The sequence below is a fragment of the Toxorhynchites rutilus genome, chromosome 1 (genome assembly GCF_029784135.1).
Source record: "Toxorhynchites rutilus septentrionalis strain SRP chromosome 1, ASM2978413v1, whole genome shotgun sequence".
Lineage (NCBI taxonomy): Eukaryota > Metazoa > Arthropoda > Insecta > Diptera > Culicidae > Toxorhynchites > Toxorhynchites rutilus.
The window spans coordinates 16,155,275-16,179,960 of record NC_073744.1 but is presented as its reverse complement, the minus strand read 5'-3'; the positions used below and the strand labels follow the sequence as shown (position 1 = coordinate 16,179,960).

The following is a 24,686-nucleotide window of genomic DNA, read 5'->3' as shown; positions in this document are numbered from 1 at the left end:
CAATGCAACAATCGATCAGTTTTATAAGGACGAAATACATTACAAAGATCGCCTGAAAGGATTCGCGTCGGACGAATCGTTTCGAATTCCGTAATGCACTTGATAAAAATCGATTGCTCAGATTCAAATGTCAAATGTACATGTCATTCGCTGGCTTTGTGTGCTAGTTATGCAAATCCCTGACTATCTTGAGCATTTATTGAGGGACATATATACCTATACATCCAATAACCTAAAAAAAAACTAATGAATTCGAGGTAACACAGGAAATTTTGAAACTCAAGCCACCTAAAATCCTACGCCCTTCGACCACCCGTTGGCTTTCGTTAACCGGCGGTGGTGAAGAGATGCATTTCACGATTTCTAACGTTAATTTTGTTTCTCACCAAAACCTTTTTATGATTTATTTTGTTGTATTGATACGATTTTAACGAACTATATATAAGAAAAATAAATTCAAATTTAAAATAAACGTTTCTTTTAATTTTTTTCCGTTAGTTTTTTGATACAGATTTTTTTTTTGCTAAAAATACATATAGACAGTTTTTTTTCTGAAATTTTAATGAGGGAATCCTGCTAGGAGTATCCTGGTTGGATTATCCAGGAGTACAGCGCGGACTCGATTATATACAGTTTTTGATTTCTTTTCACTGTATATAATCGAGTCAAAAAAAAATATTTTTCTTTTTATTCTGATTTTTGATTCATCCCCTTAAAGTAAGAAAACACTTTGATCACATGAAAAAAATAAATTCATCCAGATTATCTCAGGAGGTGATAGACGATCATATTTGATCCTCTTACGCATATGTTCGAATTTCAACAATGACAGAGTTATAGAACTTTTTTTGTTTCGGACTCTGTTGCCTTAAACTTGCTCTACATTAAAAAATACGCTACGGGAGACGATTCTGATGCTTTCATTTGAAAGATGAGAAAAATTAGTACAGGATATAGTAGTGGAACAATTAAATTAGTGGATTTTAATAACATTTTGGAAGTGAAAAACTTACAAGTTAATAAGACATGTAACAGACACTTAAACTTCACCTTAACGCTGGAAAGGTACATTTCTTCTTGAAATAAGCCATATTTGAAATATAAAAAAAAAATGTTTTTCAAACTGTAATCGAGTCCAAAATTTTTTCTTTTATATCGAGTCTGTATATAATCGAGTCCGACCTGTATTCAGGTTGGGGTATCCCCAGCTCCATTCCATTTCTGATAACCGAAAATGAATTTCCGTATGTTCGAAAACTAGATCATGATGAGCGTTGTTAGACCATTCGATGATTGCGCTAACGAAATTGATCTTTGTTCGAAGGCAGAAATGGATTTTCAGTCAAAATAACGCACTCATATATATGTTCTATCTATATAAATAAAAATGGAAGGCCAAACGTGTGTTGTTAAGCTCAAAACCCGAAGAAGGAATCATCTGATTTGTGCAATCTTTATTTTGTTGTATTTGTCTCTACCCATAGTTCAATATAGTGGAGAGAACAATCGCAAAATTTTCGAAAAACTCCGAAGGAAATCAGTGCCACGAAGAGCATGAAGAGCAAGCATACCACGATTGCGGAACGAGAACTTATTGTCTCGCATTATAAAAAAGGGAAATCACTTAAAGAACTTGCCTCAATGTTCAATAGATCAAAATCGATCATCCAATACATCGTGAAGCGGTTTGTAGAGCAGAAAAGGATTGTTAGTGTACCCAGGAACCTGAATAGGAGAAAACTAACATTGCGAGATGAACGATTTGTGATAAGAGAAAACCCAAAAATGTCAGCTGTGGATATCACGAAACAATTTAATTAACGAATCGAAGTGAAGGTTTGTGCAGAAACGGTTCTTAATGTGCTGAGAAAGAACAACATCAATGCCTGAGTACCAAGGAAAAAACCGTTTTAAAAAAAAATCAGAAGCTCCGATTCGATTTTGCAAAACAACACGAGAACACTCCAACGTCTTACTGGGAAGATGTTATTTTTGTAGATGAGTCCAAATTCAATATCTTTGACTCCGATGGTCGTCGTTTTGTGTGGAGAAAGCCAAACGAAGAATTAAACATAAAAAATCTGAAAGCAACAGTTAAACACGGTGGTGGTGGAGTGATGGTATGGGAGTGCATGTCTGCTAAAGGGATTGGCAATTTGGTTTTCATCGATGGAGCAATGGATTAGAATGTTTACTTGAATATCCTAAAAGAAAACTTGAAGCAAAGTGCCAACAAAATGGGATTGAATGAAAAATTCAAATTTTACCAAGACAATGACCCAAAGCATAAGTTCGCTCATGGTTGCTTTATAATTGCTCAAAAGTGATTGATGCTCCACCACAATCTCCTGATATCAATCCCATTTAAAACCTATGGGAGTATCTGGACAGGAAAATTAGAAACTATCAGATATCTAACAAAAACGACCTCAAAAACCACTTGATGGATGAATGGATGAATATTCCTCCCGAATATACCAAAAAAACTCGTTGTTAGCCTTCCAAAAAGGCTGAAGGCAGTTACAATTAACAAGGGTTACCACACAAAATATTGAAACGTGAAATTGATCAACCCTTTCGAAATCGAATTCAAATTATTTGAAATACCGTACGATTACGAGTTTGAGTCAATTTTAATCCATTCGCACATACATTCGCCATTCTTAGAGAAATAAAAACCATTATTCTAGAAACAGATAGCAAATCTTTTCACTTTTATAAGACACTAAAACTTGCTTGTTTTGAATGCTTGTTTTCGACTTTCAAAAGAAAGGAAAAGCGATTTGCATGGTGGAGTACGATTTCGGATTTGTATCACCGTAAATAAATATAGAAGGCCAAATGTGTTGGTAAGCGCAAAACCTGAGAAAGGAATTATCCGATTTCAGTTGTCTTTATTTTGTTGTATTCGTCCCTGCCCGTAGATCAATATTATGGTGAGAAAAAGTTTTAAAATTTGTGGAAAGCTTTGAGAGAAAGTTCGATAAAAACAATAATTCCCATATGTTCCACAATGATATTGTTGTTAGCCCAATTGGATTTTGCGTTTGCGGAATTAAGCTTCGTGTTCCGTTATTGTGAAACGAAAATGATTCTCAGGTGGAAAATAAAAATTATGAATGCAAATTCATTTTTCTGAATCGAACATGTATTACATAACATGTACATAACGGAGCAACAGGTTATTTGCGAGTGAATCAAGAATCTTGAGCGAAAATTATGTCCGAAAATAAACTTATATTATAGTGGTGAGTTTTGGTAGAAGCAATAGGAAATTTATAGTAAATGGAACCCACAAACGTTCGTTCGGTAAGAAAACGTGAATGTTCGAAAGAAATAATATCAAAGAAGAATTTTGGGTGGGACGAAGTTCGCTGGGTCAGCTAGTTTGCTTCTAAAAATGACATTTTTTTTTCTTGTGTTCCTAAAGCAAGTTGTTTCCCCTCCTTTTCCTGAAGAAAATATGTCACCCTTCTAAACTCGAGTCGACCGCGAGTAATCGGTTTCCTATATTATTAACATTAGAATTAAGGAAAAATGTGTATATACTAGTAACAATACAGTAAGGAGTTCGGCTCCTTTAAGCTTATGTAACTGAGCCTGTAAAAATAAACGATTTAAATAAAAAAATAAAAGAAAGTTGCAGATGACAATGTGATCCAATAAATGTTTTTCTGTCAAATTCTATGAAACCCATCCATATAGAAGAGATTTACGTAACTAAACTTCACTAAATGTTAACAAACGGTGCTGGTTCACGTGTCATAAACCGAGGTTTACTTTTAATCTGCATCCTAATTTGTTCATTGTGAATGACGGCACGATCCTTCCAGACAACCCAATATTTACAATATTTACGTCACGTCATGAAAAAAGATTAGTCAGAACTTGAGGCGTACATGGAAAATTCTCTTCAAAATTTATAAATGTTACGGAAATAATATGAAACATTTATTTTTAGAGCTCGAAAGAAATATATTTTCGAATAAAATCAATATGTTTCCATCCTATCGAGCTGGTATAACATTGTTTTTGTGAGAACCATTCATGAAAAATCATTCCCCGAAACACACGACGATTTAAGGTATGACCAGCGTTGCCAATGTTCCAGTTTAAACGGGATTCTTCCAGTTGTTTTTCCTCGATCCAGTCAAACAGTTCAGTTTTTAAAAGATTGTCCCGTTTTATCAAGTTTTTTATATGTGTGCTTTAGTTTTGCTAATTTTATGTAAAATAAATTCTCAATGCATAAATATTCTCCCTCCTATTCCTTGACCAATTTTGTTTTTTGACATTTTTCGTTCGATCGATGTGTATTTATCTTGAATTTTTTTCTTTTCTTACACACTCTCAGTGTTATTGTTCTCCTGCTTACTCTTACGAATTCAATGCGGTTTGACGCCTACCCAAGCAGCAACGTGCTACACTGTCTTTGAGTTTATATAAACATTACATGTACTAGGTCCTCCAAAACATTCTGAGCCCGATTGATCTACCATTTGAACCACGACTGGTGTTTGATTCATAACAAGAAATCTTCCGAAATGGTTCACAGAGACCGCGTGCTATGCTGGCTTTGAGTTTACATGAACATCAGGTGTTATAGGTATCCCAAATCATTCTAAAGTTCAGGAAACCATAGGGTCAATGAGCTCCATTGACTTTAATTGATATGAATATGAAACCCAAGTAATCGGAAACGGAAAGAAGTTTACATCAATCGACCATTCTGAAAATCTCATTTGTCACAACATGCGGTAAAGATTACCTTTAGGTAACCTGAAAAGGAAAACCTGTACAATTAATTGGACCGGCTATATATCCTATTGTTCATCACGTCTTTCTCAATCGAAATCCAATTGCGACGGTGGAATATTAACTGTGGGAAACCTTAGAAGGTAACCGAGAGAACTCCTCTAAAATTAATCATCCCGACGATATCTTATGTTATTCATAGCGTATACACTTAATAGAACTCCATTCGCGACGGTGGAGAGTTATCTTTGGGAAACCTGAAAAGATAACCGGAAGAACTATAAAACGATTCGGAACGGCGATATATTCTGTTATTCATCTTCAATATCGAAGGAGGAGAGTAATCTTTAAGAAAACTGAGAAGATAACCGAAAGAGCTTCTCTAAAACCAATATTCCCGGTGATATGTTCCGTTATCAATCGCGCTTACTTTGTATCGAACTTCAATTGCGACTGTGGAGAGATATCTTTCTTTACATAATAGCGATGGATAACAGCTATTACAACCGTCCTCCTTAGGGTCTTTGGACCCTCTGCTCTGGCTCTCAATAGTTTTAAGTTCTTTTTTGGACATGCTACTATAGAGATCCGTCATTCGCAGGTAGAGTTTTTCTAATCCACATTCTTCGTGAGTGCTAAAAAGATAGCAACGAAGATGGTCAAAAGAAACACTACAGAAATGTCAAAATTCGAGTTAGAAGGAAACTAACAGAGGATTGAGGTTAGGTTTGAAACAGTGCTCTATAACCAGGAGTCGTGTCATCATGCACCTCAATTAATCACATTGTCGAGCAATGAATACGAGATTTTTCAACTTTTATCCAAATGAAACCGTATTTTCTAGGGGTTCTAGAAGAAAATCTCCTCAAATATAGAGATGTGCCATCCGCTCATGAGCTGTTCCGAAGAATCGACTCTTTGAAGTGAGTTGACGCGGAACAGCTCGCAAAAAAAATCAAACAGCTCTTCAGCTCACTTTGATGATGATGAAGGAGAGAAAAGAGCTGTAGAATTGAAGAGAGTGTGTGAGCTGTAAGATTCAAATGAACTGACCGTCTCTCGCTCTTCGTGTTATAACATCAGTTCAGTTTCATTTGTTCCTTGTCTTTTCAACAGTTATATTCGCGTTGACGGAATTGGGCTTTGTTTACCAGTTTAGGGGGCGCCAAAAATAATAATTGGCTCTCAGGCAGAATGAACACGTTTTTAAAATTCAAATTATTAATGAAAATTAACATCTGTGTATCAAATGAGTATTCTATTTCAATGAAAAACACTTTGTTTGCAGGCGGTGCAAAAATCTCATAAGATTTTTTTTTTTGAAGAAAACTTTCTATTGTAATGTAAAGCCTCAGTAAAAATGTCGGAAATGTTGTACTCGCCGAGTCTGTTGTAAATAATAGTCTGGAATACGTGTTTCAAGTAATTAATAATATGGTGTGAAAAATTTCATTTGAATTTTAACATTTTCAAACTGGCTTCGTGGCTATCGAGTTTGGGACCCAAATTGAAAGTCGGCACTGACAACTGAGCTGAAGAGCTGTTCATAAAGAACAGCTCATTTAGATGAGCTGATATGATCAGAGCTGTTCATCATGATGAGCTGATTTGCACACCTCTACTCAAATATTGTTTCACAGTAATGTTTGAGTGGTTGGAAACGTCAATTTGATCTGCTGGAATGGTTAGCTAGTGACTTTTTTTTCCGCTATTTTATGAACAACATAAAAATACTACACGACGCTTCAAAGGAAACTCTATTTCTCGAACGTTGGAATAGGTAAAAGAAATCATTTTAGATAAATCAAAACCAAACGATTTTACAGGATCCAGTTTTCTTCCAGTTTATTTTCCAGTTTTTTGGAAAATATGATTGGCAACCCTGGGTATGAACCGCTCACTGTGTTCTAGTTGATGTACAGAAAACTACACCCGCTGCCGTTGGAAGCATGCGTTCGAAGACCAATAAAAATCACGCCACCGAACACACACACACCGCTTCCGCCCCCAATTTTTGGTGGCGGGCGGCTTGTCCTGACGCGAGATCGTTGACATCGCGATAGAATGGCTCCAACCAACCGAGCGCGAGGTTAGATTGGCGGAAAGCCGGAACACAGCACCAAGTCTCCGATGCATGGAAATAGTCTACCGCACAATATTAGACAGCTCATTTTAGGCCAGAATGGTTTTAACGTAACCTCAAAGGTAATAAGCACCTGAGCACCCGCTTTTGTCGCGGAAGGAAGGGGGGGGGCAGCGGCTCTAGGATAAGCGCACTTTCCGTACGCAGCACCGTATGCAATTTGGTTATGTTTATTTTCAATCACCGAGGCGCCCCCGCGTCCCACGCATGGAAATGTTGTCAACCACATGTCAACAAAAAGCTTCTCAACCTTCTTTTTTCTTGCGTTCCCGATCCCTTCGGGGGACACAAAATGGTGGAGCGGTTGTGTGCCTGCGAACCCCAAAACGGCGCTCCACATTTGAGAATATGATAGGCGAAACTTCGGCAGCGTTTCCTTTTTTCCCGCCGCTACTGTGACGGACGGTTTGACGGCGGATCCAATTAATTAGTTGAATTTGATTTCCCCGCTTTGATGCTCTCGGTTATATTGTGTTTAATTTTTTTATGTGTATATAATCAAATGTTGGGAGCGCAGTGGTGGAGGCAAACAAAAACAAACAATTCATCAACCAACAAGCCAAGGTCTTATTTTTTCGATGACACAATATATTGTAACCAGTGCTGCTGCTGCTGCAGCGGTAATTGCCATCTATAGCACATTTGGATATACAAAAAAAGGTTGTGTTCTGCGGGTATAAATTAAATTGTACCTCGATATGGTTGTCCTGGAAATTGCCACGATCAATACTAAAATATGCAGCGGAGTAGAAATGCGGACCAATAATGGTTTTGTATTTTTTCTCCTATACTCGTATCCGTTCTCTTCCGATAGATTTTCTTTTCGTGTGTGTACCTATTTAGTTTAAGCTTTGCCATTGAGGTTGCAATACCAAGCGGTAGAACCTGAAGCACTCCAGAAACCGCTTAACACACAGAGCCCGGGTAGCTCAGTCGGTAGAGCGTTGGACTTTTAATCCAACGGTCTAGGGTTCAAGTCCCTATTCGGGCGGGCTAATCCTTTTTTTTCGACGCCTTTTTTTTGCAAATCTTCTAATTTAGAATACCACATTACAGAATAAATGTGGCAGAACAAATAAAAAAAATTCTGTCAGAAGTGGGATTCGAACCCACGCCCTCAGAGAGGACCAGAACGCTCACAACAGGGACTGGGCGTTACAACAACCCAGCAAGATTTCACTCTTGAGTCTGGCGCCTTAGACCGCTCGGCCATCCTGACATGTGTAGGGAATGCTCGCTGGCTGACGAAGGGGTTTCGCTCGCTTCCATTCCCACCACCTTACGAACGCAAGTCGATGATCAGAGCTAAGCGTGTGGGACGCGTGCGTGATGTTATGTTAAATAAAGTGATCATGCCTTGCGCAGTTCCCGCGCTGATGCGCTGCTGGCAATGAGGTGTCAAGAGGCCACCGCCTTGAGACTTGCGTTATGATTTATCGATGAAAAGAGGAAGAGAGGGACCAACAATCAAGTGGCATTCTGGGATTGGTGAGTGAAGATGCACGAAACGAGACGTTCACCTTGACCGCTTTACTTACATAACAAGAAACGATGGAATGTGAATTGGCTTCATAATGGGGCTTCATTACTTTTTGACGTGGGTCAGGGGTTTGATTATGGATTTTGAATCAATAGTGAAAGCTGTCAACTGCATTTGAGCTAAAAGCAAGATTATGGTGAACGAAAGAAATGATCAAGTGGCTCCATAGCTCAGCTGGTTAGAGCGTCGTGCTAATAACGCGAAGGTCGTGAGTTCGATCCTCTCTGGAGCCAGCTCAGCTTTTTTTTCACAATGATGTAATTTAATTTTTAAAGCAATAACAATAAATCTTCTTTAAACTGTTTCCGAGGCGTCATAATACAGTGACGCCCAAAATAATAAATACTCAGTTAGTGTAAGTCATTTTTTCCAATTTGGGTACCAAATCTATATGCTGGAAGCTGTGATATTACTTTTGCGACACGCTGTTCAAAAGAGGAACAAACACACAATCGATAGTTCTTTAGGTCAGCGACTTCCTGGTACACCCAGGTTTTTTTTACGCGGGGGATACGTACCTCGTAAAAAAACCGCGTTAATTCGAAAATCCGCGTAAAAACCGCGATAATTGGAAAATTCGCGTAAAAAACCATGTCACCTAATGATAGATATCGAATGGGACTATCCTTACATAAAACGAAAGTAAAAAGTTGAGTGTTGCTCCGGAAACCCGTAGTTTTTTCCTGCAATTTCATTGGTTAATGGTAGCTATAGTTCGGTTTTCCTCACGAATGAGGTCATTTGCTGTTGCTAGAAGATTCCCCTGTGATTTGTACACTCTACTGTCGATGCACGTGCAGTACCACTGTTGGACCGTCCAGAGCTAAGTAGACAGGGAAAGACGTCCATGAATCGCTGCCCGTAAAAATCCCGTCCCGTTGTACCGCCCGGAGAGCTCCCCGTTACCCAACACCTAAAATCCACGTAAAAATCGTGATAAGGTGCGGCACTAATTTCCGTCATAAGCGCTAAGCTCCGTTAGAAGCACTAATTACCGTAATCTGCTCTGGGGGAGTATAAGAGAGAAATGTGAGCTGAGGGTGAGATGTGAAATTTCAATGGATTTTTTTACAAACTTTCTACAAGTTTGCAAAACAAGTTGAATTCATGTTTTTTCTCTGTTGAAGATTGTCATAGAACAAGAATATACTTTTGAAACTCCACCAGCATCCAAGATCGACAGAATGATCCATCAAGTTTGTATATTCTTTTCCCGCTGCGCCTATGAATTTCTTCACCCACAAGATGTCCAAACATTCTTCTTTTCGGCGATAGTTTTTAGTTTATCGCACGAACCCTCGCAAAACTCGACGAATTCTTGTTTAATTTTGACCAGCACGGTACCACTGATTCTATTTTTCTACACGAAATGTTCAAGAGCGAAATTCATGCGTTTTTTTGTAACATCAGGATAGTTTGCAATAACTGCTGGATCGATACTAGAAATGTTAGTTCGGAGTAAAGGAAAGATGCCAAAGACTCTTCACTCTGAAAGCTCGTCAAAAATGATTGAACTGTAGAAGCTGATGTTAAGAAACAGCTTACTTTAGTCCCCAGCAATTTATCCTCAATAGCCTCTGTAACTACTCTAAAGGTACTGGCTGTGAAAACAGTAGCAATGCCCCTATGGAAATCTGGATTTGTATCGTTGTACTTACGTTTCTTTTGATCTTATACTGCGGCTATGTAGGTTTCAAGGTACGGTAGCATGTCCAGGGCTCTTTCTGTCACCGGTTGGTTTTAGATCCATCTTACTCCGCAAAACTTCAGAGGGACCTTTGCCGACTCAGTAGTTGAAGAGTACTCCGCACGTCTTAATGAAACGTTGTTAAACAGGCCGTACAAGCGCTGAAGGAATTCATCGATTTTCCAACTAGCCTTGTTCATTCCTTCTTTGAATGAATTGTACACAACATACAAACCGCAGATACCTATATTCGTGAGCTCGTAGTTTTGCCGCCTCGGATTTTCGTTCCATTCACATTCATTTTCCAATTCACATGGCGACCGTCCATGCTGAGTTGACCCGCTTTCTTCAACAAACTAGGTCAAAACAATTTTTCAATCTGTCGGTCAAGTCTTGTGCACGCGTTGAGCTTAGAAAAGCTAAGCCAATGTACCTGGATTCAACCGTGCACTTCGTTTCATTCCAATAACAGAGGCTAACATCCATCTGTTGCTTTTGAGTAACGAATAAACGAAGGATGCCATTCGAAAAGTATTGCGCAATACCGTATGTGATCAGGTCGCTAATTTAATTCTGCTGAGCTGCATCTTTGGTGTTATTTCATTGTCCGGAAACATATGCGGAAAGAGCTTAGCACTAGAGCTTCCGGTGCGGGCAGGACTGTTTGATGACAAAGTTTTCAGTACCCATATTAGCTTTGCATTCGTCATATTTTCTCCCAGAATGTATCGTTTTATGGGATGAGGTCTACCATTCGCTGAGGAAGACTGCCCATGTATCTGACACGTCTCTGTATTCTGCGTTTCAGTGGAAATAGACAAAGTACAGTACCCGCGACTGAGATTTTCGTTGCATCTCATTATTTTTATTATTTTTAGTGATTGATTTTTTAATACTAGAGTTTTTCAATAGCCTGAATTATAAATGAAGTGGTGTGATTTTTTATGGTTGTGTTTGTGAGAAGATGGTAAATCAAACTTACGCCGACTAGAGACTCTGACTACAGACGGGACTCAAGTCCTCCGTTAACTCCGTTAACTTTATGATTGATGATCAATGTTTATAAAACATACAGGTGCACTACATTTTAATAATAATTAAAAATATTAATCCATCTGATTTTTCCTGGTTTTCAATAAAAATTCCTGGTTTTTGCAAGTGAAAAAAAATCTGGCTATTTCCTGGTTGAATTGCCACCCTGCTGCACATTGTATAAAAATTTTGAAAACAGAAAAATAAAAGGCGGATGACACCAACCCACGCCAAAAGAGAGAAAAAAAAATATTTACGAAGTTATTAAAGAAAAACTAATCTTGGGGACCTAAAGTTCCCCACTCCGTACTTCAAGGGTTAATACGACTGCAAAGGGTTAATCTTTGTAGATAGCTTGCCACCATTTTTTTACAAGTAGAAATTGCTTAGCATTTCATGTTTTCTGTAAGACTTCCCAAAAATTTGTTTTGTTTTTCGGACAGTGTTTTGCAGCCTTGTTTTTCACAGTTTCCGCAAATTTTCTGTAGGACGTCTGGAGACTACGCTGATCAATCCAGTAATTTGGAGAAGTTCCATTCCAAACAAATTATTGAAGCATTATTAGAAAAAAAAAACCATTGAATGAATGAATGAAGGAATGAAGAAATGAAGGAATGGAAGAATGAAGGAATGAAGGAATGAAGGAATGAAGGAATGAAGGAATGAAGGAATGAAGGAATGAAGGAATGAAGGAATGAAGGAATGAAGGAATGAAGGAATGAAGGAATGAAGGAATGAAGGAATGAAGGAATGAAGGAATGAAGGAATGAAGGAATGAAGGAATGAAGGAATGAAGGAATGAAGGAATGAAGGAATGAAGGAATGAAGGAATGAAGTAATAAAGGAATGAAGGAATGAAGTAATAAAGGAATGAAGGAATGAAGGAAGGAAGGAAGGAATGAAGGAAGGAAGGAATGAAGGAATGAAGGAATGAAGGAATGAAGGAATGAAGGAATGAAGGAATGAAGGACGTAATCATCCGATATCAGTAGAACATCTCCTACATTTTGTCATGATATTATCAGTGACATGAACTTCTTTGTTCAGATGATATCACAACGAATAATTAATTGTGGTGTTTGGGTCATCGACCCGAACTATTTCTCAATCTCAAGCTCAAGCTCGTGTCGTTTCAGAATTTGACAATGAGCTGACAAGACTAAGCCAACTTGCCCGGCTAGCTCAGTCGGTAGAGCATGAGACTCTTAATCTCAGGGTCGTGGGTTCGAGCCCCACGTTGGGCGGATAATCTTTTTTGATTTTCAAAATATCAAATCTGTGACCCTGGTAATGGAGAAAAAAATCTTTTTGAAATTGGAAACTGCTTCCCTAAGTAAATCATATTTGAGTCAAAATAAAAATAAATGCATTGAAACATGCTAAATATATAGAAAAATATAAAATCGGAATAGAAAGCTTTTCGGAATAAATGTATCGACCTTGAAAGGAATTATGATATACTAAATACAATTGATTCAGTTGATTCGTCCTCCATTGTCTGGCGAACTTTAAAGTTCCACTAAATGCTTGGGGTTCAAATACAATCACAATGGGGATGTAGCTCAGATGGTAGAGCGCTCGCTTAGCATGTGAGAGGTACGGGGATCGATGCCCCGCATCTCCAGTCAATTGTTTTTTTCTGTTTCCTAGATTCCTCCTTGTATGAAAAATTGTAGGAAGTTATGTTTAAGATACAACCGCTTCGTTGACGTAGGACTGCTAAATTATGTTATTCGATACACTTGTTTCTCACTTCGGATATTATTTTAGAATGTATCGAATTTTAGAAATAACTAGAAAGTTTTGGAGACCCTGAAAAGGGCTGATGGTTTTTGAAATACCCAGAACAAGCATGCGTTCTTTTTCAATTCTTATTTCCATATATTATTATATATACTAATTGATTGCCAAGCCAACGGTAGTCCTACTTCTACCTTGCGGTTATATCACAGATATAACCCACTTCTAGTTTTTTTTCTATTGGTGTTGCGATTTTTAACATAATCGATATAGTAGATCACACTCGTATGAACAAGAAGGTTTGAATGAATATCAAACACTTCCAATCGCTTCACCTTTCGAAATAATTGGAATCCAGAAATGGTGAAGCATTTAAAACATTATATGAAATTTCATCAAAATATTATCCTTCAAAATGTTAAATTTATCTACAAAAATGGAATAATGTCACTCTTAAAAATATTCTCGAGGATTTCCAAACACATCTCAATTTCACATTCGTTCTTTTTAAGACCGATCACTTCAGACTTTTATCACTAGGAGCGAGAATCTAGAATATAGTTGCCAATTTAATTCCATTTTGATTCACTTCCGAAAAAAAATCCCGGTTTGCTTTCCAGTTAGTTGAAGGTTATTGGGACTTATTTTCCATCTATTTCAGATGCCTCGAAGCTTCCAAGGATATTGAATTGTAAGAGTGGGAGAATTTCACCCTTACAAAAGAGGTTATCATTGGTGGAGTAGTTTCTGTCAAACGTGCTTCCAAGGATATTATTTATGTTTCATAAAAAATATCAAACATTTTTTTGGAAAAATATTTAATTGAAAAAAAATATTCTGATTATTAAAATTCATTTTTCATGCAAACATGCAATTTGAAAATTCTGAAATAAGAATTTCCAACAAGTCACCCATACATCAAAAGACGGGCTCATTTTCATGGAAAACGTTTTTCGATCAAAAACTTTTTCATGTTTTTCTTCGAAAAAATACTGTTGATGTTTCATTCGTAGCATTATGTATAAATTATCGTAATTTACATGGTCTGCTAACTTTTTTTTCTATTTAGAAACATGTCAAGAACATGAGAATTCACACTCAAAAATGTTACGGGCAAAACATTATTTTTTTCAAGAGTCTTCATACACAAATGGCTTATATTCCAAAAACTATAAAAGATAGAAAGTTGACGTCTTCGACAAAAGTTCATATTTCAATAAGATCTAAAACTTTGTCGAAAACACTATATCGCTATCCTGACTTCAAACAAAATTAGGATCAGTTGTAATTTTTTCAAAGAAAACATGAAAAAGTTGTTGTTAGGAAAACTTTTTCCCTGTAAAAGTGCCCATCTTCCAATGTATGGACGACTTGTTGAAAATTGTGAGGGATATGAATAGATATAAATTTTTTTGGGAATTTTGAAAAAAATACGTTTTTGAGAAAAATGAACTTTAATTTTTCAATTCAATTTTTTTACAGAAAATTTTTTTCCAAAAAAAATTTTATACTTTTTTGTGAAAATTTAAATAATTTTTTTCCTACATTTCATCCTTTGACCAGAATTTTTTAGGTATCGCAGTTTTCAAGTCATAATTTTTTGTAAAAAATAAGAAATTTTTTTGGCTTTTTCCAAAAAGTAGTCTATTTCTTTTTCGAATATTTCAAGCGTGCAAAGTTACTCAAATGAACCATGTCTTCACACCCACAACGTTTCACTGCTATCTGAGATGGTGCTGCCAACGGCCAGTCCAGTTGGCATGAAATTCGTCAAAAGTCGATGTTCCACAAAGTTCGTCAAAAATAGTTTTACCATCTTGGACTCATTTTTTAAATTTTCTGCATGACTTCTATTTTATATGAAAAATAAAAAAATTATGTATTTATATGTATTTTAGATAATTAAAATTATCGAAAAATTCTCTTACTAAAATCGATACGCCCTTTTCAAGAAGCTCACTGTAGTCAAAAAATCCCAATTGCTGTGGAAAATTCACATTTACTCCAACCCAAACGGAATACACACTTTCATTCGAATCAAAAATACATGTTTTCAAAATCAGCATTTTTAGGACGATTTAATTTGGATTTCCTCATACGGGTGATGGTTTTGGACTGAATATAGTGTAGGGTGACAGCTGTGTGTCTTCGGAGAAGAATAATCTCCGCAAAGCATACTACATGCATTGGGCACAACTTTCTACATATGCCCTCCTGCTTGTGTATTGTTCTCGCGAAGCTGGTTTTATGAAACCACGAAAACATCTTAAAAAATATCCTGCGTCGGCCGGGAATCGAACCCGGATCAACTGCTTGGAAGGCAACTATGCTGACCATTACACCACCGACGCCAGCCGGAAAAAATACCATCCTCTTCATTGACGCGGGAATAAACATTAGTCACATTACCAGACTCTTACTAAGTGATGTAACGTTTACTTACTGGAATCATGTTTGCTACAACAACAAAAAACACAATTCGCCAGAGAAACGAGTTATTAACGTTGCTGAGGTGATGTTTCCTTGCCCACAAACCACAAACCGTTCACCCCCTTCTTCCTCCAGCGGAAATCGCGTTGTTTCTCCGTTCACACAAGAACAGAAACAATGAAAAGCAAATATTAGACTTTTCCAGGGAAAGTTGGGTGAAACATACGAAAAATAAAAAAAAGAATAACCTCGGATGGGAAAACAGGTAATCCAATGTCCGGGGAACGACGGTTGGTTAGATTAGAACAAACTCAACAGCACCGACAAAAATAGGAACCACAAAAAAAAGAAGCAAATTGGAAAGTCGGTTCTCATCGAGGCTGCTCCGAAAACATTGGAGAGGAGATTCTGTTGGTTTTAAATTTCGATCCGTTGTGTATGGTGGTTCTCCTCCAGCGGAAGGAGCTGCCAAACGGTTATACAATAAGTAAGTATTTATTTTGCAACCAACGAAAACATCTATCGGGAAATCGGGTGGGGGGCGCAGAGGCGGAGATAGAGGTCTCTGCCGAGGATCCGAGGTGATTTTTCAATTTCCAAATCTCCCAGGACACAGGTTACTTTCGCTATTCATTCAACATGAAAGCATTCTCATTATAGAAAATATTAAACAGAAAAGCAGGAATTTTGAATTTTGTTGAGTTCATCACCGCAATATGATTTATTTCCGATGTTTCTCTGATTCTGTACAACTTTCTGTTACTCGGCTCAGAGCTCTGCGCAGAAGCTCATATATCAAATGATTGTAACACATTTTTGTTTTGATTTCGTGTGTTTCTCTCTCTCTGTCTCTCTCATTCGCACGGTTTTTCGTTACTCCAATGTAAGAGGAGCAAATTGCCTGCAATTGGGGTAGTGGAATTCGTACAACAGACCAAAATAACGATAGTACAGCATAGCGCATCAACAAGTACAAACAACATTTGTTGTATCATGAACGCAAAGCTCGAACAGCTCGAGCGAGAAACGCGCTTTTGATTCAATTTCATCCCTTGCGCCTTCGGGAGGATACTTGTGGGTGTGTGAATAGGAGGGAAGTAGGAAGGAGGCTCAAAGCTGAGTTTCAACGAGTTCAAAACAAGTACAGTGAATTCTCCTTCGCCATAAGGGCAGCATCAGAGAGAGAGAAAAAAAAACGATTCGCCGGCCCCTCCCCCCGTCGCTCTATCTATCGAAAGCAAATAAAGCGTGCATTTTTATTTTGTTACTTTCGCCGCTTGGCCTTCTAGAAAACTTCCAATCTAATATCAAAGGTTTAGAAACAAACGAAAACCGAGCGCCGGCGGTATTGGAGGGGAAGGGAGGGGTGTGGGTAAATATTTATGGGAGCTTTCATCGCGTCCGTACCAAGCGAGCGCCCGTCAGTGTGGAAGAATGGGACTGGCATGTGAACCAAATCCAGAGATAAAAAAAAAACAAAAACAAAAAAAAATATGAAAGGTTTTTAATTCAATTTTACCTGTCGAAAAAGCAAATACCTGGCAGTCGGAAGATAAACAATGTTGCTCCGGACGCGTGTGGGTATGATATGCGGCCCCATATTTGCCTTTCTACAGCTGGAACCCGAAGAGTAATGGAATCTAAACACAGATTGATAAGCGACACTTGTGAGTCTGTGAAGTGTTTGTGAACGCGAGGGACAAATTCGGCGGAGTAGGAGAAAACAAACGTTATTAGCGAAGATCAAGTACATCATCATCATCATCATCATATTGTTTGCTGGAAGTGGCGGTGGCGACTGGAAAACGAAGATTATTTTTTCATGGAAGCAAAACCCATTCTCCAGGCGTCGGTGGTGTAATGGTCAGCATAGTTGCCTTCCAAGCAGTTGATCCGGGTTCGATTCCCGGCCGACGCAGGATGCTTTTTTGATGTGACTATAAATTACCACCGAATGGTTTGGATCAACAACTGATTTCAAAAAGAACAATGGCCACTAAATCATCAGAATACAATGTAATAGACACGTTCCGATGATTCGAACATTGCTAACGATTGAAAAAGTCAAAGAGTTGTGTACGAGACACGACCGCATAGTTGCCGTTGGATTACGTTGAGACATTTCTTGCATGTTGATTTTGAATATATCTGCAGTAAGTAAATACACCGCAGGCACTCTCTACCACTTGCAGCAAGGGGGGGGGGGGGTCGGGGGTGGATGGGACTTGTCGCTACTGACATCATCCACTTTTTTTACGTAAATGTATGGAGCAATTCCACACCAAGGTGGCCGATCGTTGACGCTTTCATTTCCGGTTTTCTTGAAACATTGTACATAAGCTGACAACTACCCAGAATCACAATTTACAATTTTCATGACCAATATATGACCAATTTCAATTACGAATATTTTTTTATAAGGGTGTATGCAGAAACATTATTATTTTTTTCATATTGTATATAAACATTCTATTTTTTTTCTAATGTAACTGAAAATCGAAAATTTTTGATAAAAATATAATGTATCGGGAAGTTGTTGTGGTATTATTAAACTATTTAGGAAAAATAACATTTAAAATACACCATTAAAAAAATTAAAAATTTAACATTAAATTCAAACAGTGAATTTAATAATAAAAACTTTAATATCTTAAAAGCTTAAAATTGCATGAAACATCAAGATCTAGTGTCATCTCGAAAAAAAAATTTTTGATCAAAAATCGGCATTCTGGGACTTTTTCAAAAAAAATTCAAATTTTAACGTTTTTGACACCAGTAAATGAAGCCCGAATGAGCTAATATTTTGCATAGGGTATATTATCGTGCAAATGAACATTTCGTAGCAAGTTCCGAGTGAAAAATCGAGATAACTTTTTTTTATTGGCACCCAAAACCATACTTTTCGTTTCGTATTCCGAAAAAAAACTATGTCCCAGAATCAGGCTTCCAGTGCACGTACCGTTGGCTAAGTGACGCACGAGCAACAATCTCACATACATGGAAGAGCTGTACACATGAGATGCATTTCTCTCTGTATCACGATCTTCCTACATGTCACATCTCACCTACTCATAAAATCTATGCGACATGCGACTATATGGCACAATACAATTTTCAACGAAAAGAGTTTCATGCTATTGGATCGCATGCGACATCTCATGAGACGAAGTACATGAGACTATCTCACGAGATCATCTCATGTACATATTCGTGCATCTGAGCTTGACAGACTTGGTTAATTCAAATCACTATTCTTGTCCGCGGTTTTATGTTTATTAAGTATCGTATATCATATCTTGCTACAAAAACTGCTATTAAACAAAAAATGTGGCATTTCTCAACCTGATACTGCTAGGGATACTGCTCAAAGTCTAAAACATTTAGTGCCAACAAAAGTATAACATTCATGTGTTTGCTGTGATTTCCTATGTTAATGAGACTGACATACGTTTATGTGCAGTATACCTCGTAAAAGATCTTATGATTTTCTAATGTCAGCAAAAAAAAAACTCCTCAACTTATACAATCTGTAGATATCCACATTCTGTACTAGAAAATGTGTCGGTGTCATTGTTGGAACTTAATCTGGTTCGAACGTAGTAGGCCACACATGTTATGTTGTGAAATTACAATTGTACCCCCCCCCCATAGTTAAGAAAAACAATGCACATTTTATGTTTTGCTTGACCCTGGAAATCGAGAGTAAGAAGTATACTAATATGTACTAGCTAATACTGACAAAATCAAGTTAGCTTCGTTTGATAAATTTTTCAATGTACCGTAAGGTCGCCAACCACCGCTCACGTATTCCCATTCACCGCTCACTCCTCTAAATATTTTTATAAAATTTCTATTAACTTTCTTATCAAAAGCAAATGTTGCTTGAAGATACTGCCGATACTTGTTGTAATATTGCTTTTGAGGTTTCTTATCAGAGTACGTAAACCATCGTATAATCTACCTTCTTCAACAGGTCGGAGTTTAGACGAATGAACAGAATATTGTTCAGTGTCTCTTCCTTCAGTTGTACTCTGTACTTTGTGAGAATGATAGGCAAAGAACTGAAAGTACGTTCCACGCTGACTTGATTGCACGGCATTGCCAGGATAGTCGAAACTAAGGCAAACAAATTTGGCTTAGAGGCTTTAGTTTTGAACCACCATTCCAAAATTGTCTCTTCATTTCCATCCTTAGTTTGCAGCTTTAGCCTTGGTAGTCGAGACAAGCTATTGAGCTCGTCAATAATTTCAGATTCCTCTGTATTATTGGTAGCATCGTCTAAGGATTGCAAATATGCCTCAAAAGCATCATTTACAACACCACCACGGTGTTGGGATGTTGATGCTACCGGAGTGATTCCGGATAGTTCTCGCAATTTGGACCTAGTTTGTTTCAAGAAATCCTGTTGGAATACATTAAAAGATTAGGAGTCGTGTAAGGTGAGCAGAGGTCGAACAGAGTAAAGTGACAGCCGATTTGTCTATTTTGGAAGTATGTAGGGTACGGTGGGGTAATGTGACCACGAGCCTTTTTGCGTATGGTTGTAATAGTCGAATGAACACAAACAACATGCATAACTGAAGTACAGCAAGGCTTCTTCCGATTTTGAGTGAAAATACTCTGGAAGAGCTAGGAAGACCACAAAATTGAACGCTGACGGTCATACTACCCCGTGGCGCGTATTACCCCATGCTACCCTACTTTCGAAAAATAATCAAACGCTGGACTCGACTTCTAATTTTATACTTACCAAAGCTATATCTCTCTGTTGGTTAGTTATGAAAGGACTATTCCTGAAGTTGATCCTTTGGTCAACGAAAATTGCTGCAAGGAAAGCTTTGTTGGTCGTTAACATGGGAAGTCTCTTGTCCATGTTTGATAAAAGCGTAGCAGCTAATTCACTTTTCATCGATTTCAACGCAAATGAACATCTTTCCCATATCAAAAAAAGATCTCCAAAGGTCACCTGCGAATGCTGTAGCTTTATTGTAGCCTCAGCTACTGGTTTGAAAACGAGAAGAAACAATTCAACAAAATCCCATTCGTGGGCGCTGATGATGGGATTGTCTTCATAATCGTTCAGCGAAACTATAAACTCTTTCTCCTTTGAAAGTGATTGCACCATAATGTAAGTGCTGTTCCATCTCGTTGGGCAATCGAGTTTCGGTTTGCAATGCTTACTCATAGTAAACATGTTCTTGTATGGTTGCTTGCGTAACTGTTTCACAGAACTACGAATGTCCGATAACGAACCCTGTACAGTTTTCAAGGTATCCGAAACAGCCAACTGAAGGGTGTGCTCTGCACATCTAACGCCTTGTAGAATCCCTTCCACTAACTTAACCCGTGCAGATACGGGAGAACCGTTTTCATCTTCATCAACCGCATCGCTGTCTTCTTCGTCATCATCTTCATTCTCGATGTCACCATCACGTTCTCCTTGCAACGATCTATCGTTACTGTCGTATTTCAGAATGGCTTCGATATCGTTCATAGCAAGTTCTTGGTGCATTTTCAATCGCTTTACGGTGGCACAAACGTTGCTCGCATTGTCAGTCGTAACGCACAACAAACGTCGAATGTCAATCCCGAATGGATCCAACACTCCTAAGATTTCAGCAGTGAGATTTTCAGCTGTGTGCCTGTCTAAAACATTCTCTAAAACATTCAATGTTCGAATCTGTATTACTTTATTCTCCGGGTACTGCACGTTGACTCCTAAGAAATCACGATCCATTCGTGTTGCTGTGTCAATTTTTAGGCACACCATTTTGCCATCCATGGATTTCGTTATGAAATGGACACACATTCACGATCCAATTGGTAAACTTCAAATGACCAATTTGCAGATTAGAGTGATCTAAAAAATTACTACCCCCCCCTCCACCCTCTTGGGGTCACTTGTTCCACATGCCGCCCTTAAAGTTATCCTTCCCTCCGTCGTATTGAAGTTTGCATGGAAAACCTTATGGGAACACAGAGGAAAGGGGAGGTCATTTTTTAGGTCACCCTAAATAATGCGGATGACTAATACTTACCTTCTTCGAGTGGCCGGGCGATTCTTTGGAATGCCGGATACCGAAATAAGTTTAATGGTAAACTGTTCGCAGTTACTAGTTCTGTCATGGACCACATATACGTGTGCTGAGTCATACGGATCGGAATCTTCGGCACCTTAGTGGGTGGAGGTTGAAAATCGGGAATATCATCCTCTTGACGAAGCTGCAATTCGACCGCGAGTTGTTTGTGCACAAGCCTGTAGTGACGCTGGTAGCTGAATTTTCTCAGGTCCGTTATTTTCTTCCCGCATGTTCTACAGGTCGCTTCCTTCCCCGCATGATTTATTTCGAATAAATCCTCGTCTCTTACGTTATTATTCAAAGACATCCTTTGAAAACTTTGCAAATATGCACGAGATGATAAAATTTCACTGCACAGTAACAACAACAAACAAAGTCTGTCAAAGTGAATTTTGAAAAAGGCATATTTCGTGTGACTGTTGTACCATGATTCAACTACCAATATTGATCGTTCAGTTGGAGGCTGGGATCATATGGGAGAAAATTGCAATGTTGTATGTCGATTTTTCCGATTTTCAATTGAACGAATAATAACAAACAGTGTCTGGTTTATAAAGCGCACATTCTCATTGTTGATAGAAGTAAGATTTAGCTAACTATACGGAATAAGTTTGTGACGCACGAATTGGTATTCATTTGATGCGCGTTGTGTTCAATTAGAGTCCAGTAAAAAATACAAAGAAGTGTGTGTACATTCTTACGGTGTAAAAAATATGGAATGACTTACGCTCTTTTCAAAAAATTTCATCTTCAGTCAGTCATATCGAAGCTACACAGAGGCGTTGCTTTGTATTTATCTGTGAGATATCGCATTGAGATGTCGCATTGAGACGTCTCACATGTTTATCTCACCGAAATCTACATGTATTCATTTTGACAGATATGAGACGAGACGACAAGCTGTGAGACTCATAACAAAAATATGAGCATGCGACATATCGCTCTCACAAAAACAGTGTCTCGTCAATCTAGCTTGTGATGCGCTTGGCGGTCTGAGAGAAATGTGACAACCAGTCTCATAGTTCACTGTCGCATAGGTGTAGGCATGAGATTTCCGGAAGCCTGCCCAGAATGCCGATTGTTTACCAAAAATTTTTTTTTAATGACACTAGATCTCGACGTTTCATGCAATTTTAAGACATTTGGCATCCAAATTTTTTTTCTAAAACCTCGTTTTCCTTTACCCTTGGGTGATTTCTCGATTTTCGAAAAACTCAAACTTTGACCGCTTTGTGCCACTTTCTCTTAAGTTCGATTAAGCTGAAATTCGGCATAGAGTGTTTTTTCGAGGTGGTTAACATTATTTATGAGGTAACTTTTTGAAATTAGAGATGACCATTTCCTTCTATTCTACACGAAAAAGTATTTCTCAACACCTTTGCCGTACATCATATTTTAATTTGACGTCTGGATTTTGAGTAACGGTTCTTTAAAGAATAATGACGCTGTATACACAATCGCAATTTAAATTGGTCATTAGATAATGAAATTTGTGATTTTGGGTAGTTATCACCATATAAAAAAAGTTTCAAAAAACATAGTTTCAGCTATGTCGTTTTTCCGCTTATTTGGCGTGGAATCGTTCTGTGGTATATCCAAGCAAACCATTTGTCATGACAATTGTCATGCGAAAATGCGAAAACAGAATAGAAACTGAGAGAGGTTGGCGTCGACATCATGCCTCATACCGTATGTTTCTATTCTGTTTTCGCATTTTCGCATGACAATTGTCATGACAAATGGTTTGCTTGGGTATATCTAATTATATATTTTTTGTTTTATGCACACATGTTTTTATGCGTTTTTTCACGAATTTTTTACGCGAATTTTCTAATTAACGCCGAATGCCTTTTTTTTAAATTCAAAATGCCTTTTTTTTAAATTCATAACTTTTGAACTACTGAATCGATTTAGATGATCGACATATCAAATTGAAGCCAATATTGAACTTGCAAAAGAAATGGACTTTATTTTCATAATTATTGTTGGTAGTCATTTTTTATTGTTTTCATGACTTTGGACTAGAGGGCGTTATTTTTTTTTTAATTTTTTCATGAAAGCTGAGGATTTTTGACATAACATATCTCGATATCGAAGATTAGCATCTTTTTCCGATTTGAGTTATGATTTTTCAAACTTAATCGATGATTCGAAAAAACAAATTTTCCCCATTTTTGCCACTACAAAAAACTACTGGACCGATTCATATTATCGACATATCAAATTGAAGCCTATAAGTTAGTTTTCTTTGGTAAAATATACTTTTACGAAAAATTTGGATTTTCATTTTCGTGATTTTTGATTGAGTTAGTTTTTCATAGTTTTCTAGGTTAAAAATAGAGGCGCTATTTTTTAAATATTTTTTCTGGGAAGCTGAGGATTTTTTACAAAACATATCTCGATATCAGATGTGCTATTTTTTCGTTTGAAAAAATTTTACTAATTGGGCTTAATTTGATATGTCGATCATCCGAAAGTTTTTGAAAAAAGTTATTTTTGGAAAAAAGGAGAAAAATGAATGGAAATGGGCAAACCGATGAAAAAATAAAAAAGTACTGGTCTAACATTTTTAAAAATACCACTTTTCACAAAAACCTGAGTGTCACTATATCGGTTCGGAATCGAATGGCTGTAATCCTACACCTCAAAAACCACAAACGAGCAAAAAATAATAATTTTTCGTTTAAAAGCACTTACGAAATCGTAAATCGGTTTAGCGGTAAGCAAAAATTTTTAAACGATAAGCAAATCGGCAAGCCGGCTGAGTGTTCAGTCCACTTCAATTCTGTATTGTGCACTATAAGCGCGAAATAAAAGTAAAACGAGTCTGAATTTTTTCGAAAAGAATATTTCTCGCTTAACTTTAGAAAAGGTCCTATGTAACAAAAGTAAACAAATCGAGTTAATGGATGCACGCTCTTAGTTTTCAATCATTGAATGCATTACAAAAACAATCGTTCATGTATCTATCTTCTTCATCTTTTTATCGCCGATACAAAAAATATCCAATGTGCAGATTCGTATTTTAAGCACTCGGCTGTTACTTCGGACGCCACTTTCCTCCGACGCTCGGAACGTCCGAAGTAACAAAGCAGTCAAAACATCACAAAGTCGTACTTCGGTCGTTTTGGGTTTTTGTTTCTTACAGGCGTTGTTAGCGATTTCAGTGCAATTCAACGAGTGATAACAACAATAATAAGTCTTTAGAACGAAATGCTGATATTTGAATTGCTGTTTAGTAGTTAGTTTCAGATTCGCATCGTGCAACGTAATATGTCC

At 37.6% G+C, this 24,686-nt stretch overlaps 1 protein-coding gene and 6 non-coding genes across 10 annotated transcripts in view; 4 read left to right on the top strand and 3 right to left on the bottom strand.

Annotated features, from left to right (window-relative positions):
- LOC129775128 (polypyrimidine tract-binding protein 2) overlaps positions 1-24,686 on the bottom strand; it is a 658,886-nt gene that overhangs the window by 567,552 nt on the left and 66,648 nt on the right. The window lies entirely within an intron of this gene.
- Positions 7,817-7,889, top strand: Trnak-uuu (transfer RNA lysine (anticodon UUU)). The gene has a single exon. It is a non-coding gene; the product is annotated as a tRNA-Lys (tRNA).
- Trnal-caa (transfer RNA leucine (anticodon CAA)) lies at positions 7,987-8,117 on the bottom strand. Its single transcript has 2 exons — positions 8,080-8,117; positions 7,987-8,031 (listed from the first exon to the last, which is right to left on the bottom strand). It is a non-coding gene; the product is annotated as a tRNA-Leu (tRNA).
- On the top strand, positions 8,598-8,671 carry Trnai-aau (transfer RNA isoleucine (anticodon AAU)). The gene has a single exon. It is a non-coding gene; the product is annotated as a tRNA-Ile (tRNA).
- Positions 12,329-12,401, top strand: Trnak-cuu (transfer RNA lysine (anticodon CUU)). The gene has a single exon. It is a non-coding gene; the product is annotated as a tRNA-Lys (tRNA).
- Positions 15,177-15,248, bottom strand: Trnag-ucc (transfer RNA glycine (anticodon UCC)). Its single transcript has one exon. It is a non-coding gene; the product is annotated as a tRNA-Gly (tRNA).
- Trnag-ucc (transfer RNA glycine (anticodon UCC)) lies at positions 17,174-17,245 on the top strand. Its single transcript has one exon. It is a non-coding gene; the product is annotated as a tRNA-Gly (tRNA).